This window comes from Rhinopithecus bieti, unplaced genomic scaffold (assembly GCF_001698545.2).
Source record: "Rhinopithecus bieti isolate Rb0 unplaced genomic scaffold, ASM169854v2 scaffold_19482, whole genome shotgun sequence".
Taxonomy (NCBI): Eukaryota; Metazoa; Chordata; class Mammalia; order Primates; family Cercopithecidae; genus Rhinopithecus; species Rhinopithecus bieti.
The window spans coordinates 3,683,727-3,686,756 of NW_016809768.1; the positions used below are offsets into that span (position 1 = coordinate 3,683,727).

Here is a 3,030-nt window from a genome sequence, read left to right on the forward strand (position 1 = left end):
GCACTGGACCTATTCAATGAACCTTAATTTCTTATCGTGAATAGGCACCATCTCAGCCTTATGAAAAGGCTGCAATTTATCGGATGGAGAGATTGTGTCTTAGAAACATGACTAACTGGTGATTTTGGTATGATCTATGTTTTTGGGCCACATGACCATAGGGAAACCAGGGTCAAGATAATAGTTGAATGGGCACACACAGTGGTCCTAGGCTACTGTCTACACCTGCTATTCTGGGAACTCCATTTGCTTGTTGTGAAGTCTCTCTATTTCCTTTTCCTTTTTTTTTTTTTTTTAACAACTAGTAATTAATTTATTAAAATAGTTGACTTAAGCAACTGCAACAGTGACTTCCACCTCAACTCCTGGCTCATGACTGATGGAAGTCATCTGCCTAACAACCTCAGCAGGACTGTGCAAGTCAGTGAGTCACTTGTGGATTCTCATCTGGAAACCATCCCATGCCATAGAACCTTCACCACGAAGAGTTTTTCTTGTAGCGATTCTCAAAGTCTTGGTAGGCATTCCAACTGGTCCTTTCACTTTGAGATTCTTTTCCTTTGCTCCTCCGAGCAAGTCAGCACACACCTTTTCCAGGGATTTTGCATTGCGGCTTGTTAGAGTGATTTGAACTGGGTGAATTGCCACCTCCAGCTCCACGGGTGTTTTTCCAGTATCCTTAAAAACCACGACTGCTGCGCGGCTTCCTAGCTGAATTGTTCCTGGGCCAGAGCGAACAGTGGTGAGTCAGGAGCAGGAGCGTGCAGATCAGCGACTATTTCAAGAGGGCTGTCTCAGCAGTGGTGGAGAACAACGTAGGCTCAGCGTCACCTACACCTGCTGTCTCCCTGCCTTCCTCCTGGGACGGGTGCTGTGAGCTGTCACTGGGACAGACCCTGGAAGCTGCTGTTGCTGCAGGAGGTCCCGGGGGTGCACTGCTCTTTGCCAATGCCTGCAGTGCCTGGGTCGAGGCTGCCAGTGCTGGGGCCTGAGACCTCTTGTAAGGCAATGTCCTCCATCCCTGCAGACTTCACAGACACCAGACCAGGGCTCCGTGCCTCTGGGCCATGCAGCCAGCCTTTAACAGGACAATGCCCTTTTGGGGGCTCTGGGATGTCATGATCAGCAAACTCAGTCCCTCCCTTAAGGGCCTGGCAGGATCAATTGGCATAATCTGTGCTTTCACACAAACAAGCAGAGGGAGCGCCCACCTCAGCTTTGGGGGTTCAAGGATCCCCAGGAGAGAGCCTGAGCTGCGAACGTTGGGCTTGAGTTGTCCAGGTGAAAAGTAGAAAGAGGGGCACCCCACCGCAGAGACGCAGGTGAGGCCAGTCCCTGTCCTGCACTCACCTCTCCTGCACTCACCTCTCCTCAGGATGCAGGCCAAGTCCCAGGGGCAGGACTCTGGCTGAGCTGCGGGGTGGACTGTGCTCAAAACAGCACTTCCCCTCTGGGCCCTGGACTACGGGGATATCCCCTGGCTCCCTGGCCTTCCCTGAAAGCCCTTAGTCTGCTGTGCAAATAGCCCCATAGGTCTCTCCACAGGAGCTCCTGGAACACCAGGTCCACTGCCTTGGGGGTTTCCCAGCTGAGTCCAGCCCCCTGCAGGTCCCCAATGCCCCTCCCTCCAGATTGCACTTGTAGTACACACAGCACCCAGCCATAACACCAGAGTAGGAAAGTCCTGTATAAGGAGTTCTGGCTCGCTTGTTTTCATAATGTACTTTGTGTCTTTATTAAAACATCTCTTATCAACATCTTCCAATTTCGCCATTTTTCCCAAGGCTTGCTTTTATGACAGTAAAAGCAGAGATACTCATATCCCGTGGCCTTCCTTGCACACTTGGCCTTCTCTGGCAGTGACCGGCATCATCACTGACCCTCTACACATGCCAGGCAATGGGACTATCCTGGCATCCAGTTTCCCCCTCCAGGGGTCTGCATGGGCAACACCATAGTGATTTTGGTCCTGATAATTGGCAGGGATGGTCCGTGCATTGCAGGGGTGTTGAACAGCTCCCCTGGCCTCTACCCACCAGTGCCAGTAGCACTTCTCTCTGGTTGTGACAACCAGAAAGTTCTCCAGAATCTGGAGGATTCAATCACCCCCAGTTGAGATGTACTGCGTAGTCTTTATCTTCTAGATCTGTTCACTTTTCTTTAATGCCACCTTCACCACTCCATCAGGTGCCCTCGCTGGCGGCTCCATTTCCAGTCTCATCCCCTCTACATCTCGTTTGCTATCCCTTCTGCAGCTATGTTCATTTTTCATTTTTCTTTTCTTTTTTTGTTTTTTTTTTTTTTTTTTGAGACAGAGTCTCGCTCGGTCACCCAGGCTGGAGTGCAGTGGCGTGATCTCGGCTCACTGCAACCTCCACCTCCTGGGTTCATGCCATTCTCCTGCCTCAACCTCCAGAGTAGCTGGGACTACAGGCGCCCGCCACCTCGCCCGGCTAGTTTTTTGTATTTTTAGTACAGACAGGGTTTCACCGTGTTAGCCAGGATGATATGTTAATTTTTCTAACATTGTCCAATCGTGTCACCTTTTGCTTAAAACGTTTCAGTAGGTTCTCATTGCCCCTAAGTCAAAGGAACATATCATTTGCACAGACCCAAAACCCCATCTGGTGAGACACCACATCCCCCCAGCTTCGTCGTGCCCCCTGCTTTTCATGCTCATGGTCTTCGAACTTCAGGTGCTCTTGTTCTCAGGCTCTTCCTGCATGTGGAAGGCTCTCCTCTCTCCTGTTTATCACTTAATTTAGTTGACGGGGTGGAGAATGTGACTTCATTCCCTAGCATCATCCTTATTCCTGCACTCTGCACCCAGGGCCTTTTTTTTTTTTTGAGACACAGTCTCACTCTGTCACTCAGGCTGCAGTGCAGTGGCATGATCTTGGCTCACTGCAACCTTCACCTCCTGGGTTCCAGTGATACTTCTGCCTCAGCCTCCCAGGTAGATGGGGTTACAGGCGCCGCCACCACACCCAGCTAACTTTTTGTTGATGTTGTTGTTTTTGTATTTTTAGT

General features: G+C 50.4%; 1 pseudogene; it reads right to left on the reverse strand.

Moving 5' to 3' along the window:
- Window positions 1–330: 330 nt before the first annotated feature.
- Window positions 331–1,019, reverse strand: LOC108540965 (40S ribosomal protein S20 pseudogene; annotated as a pseudogene).
- Window positions 1,020–3,030: the final 2,011 nt, after the last annotated feature.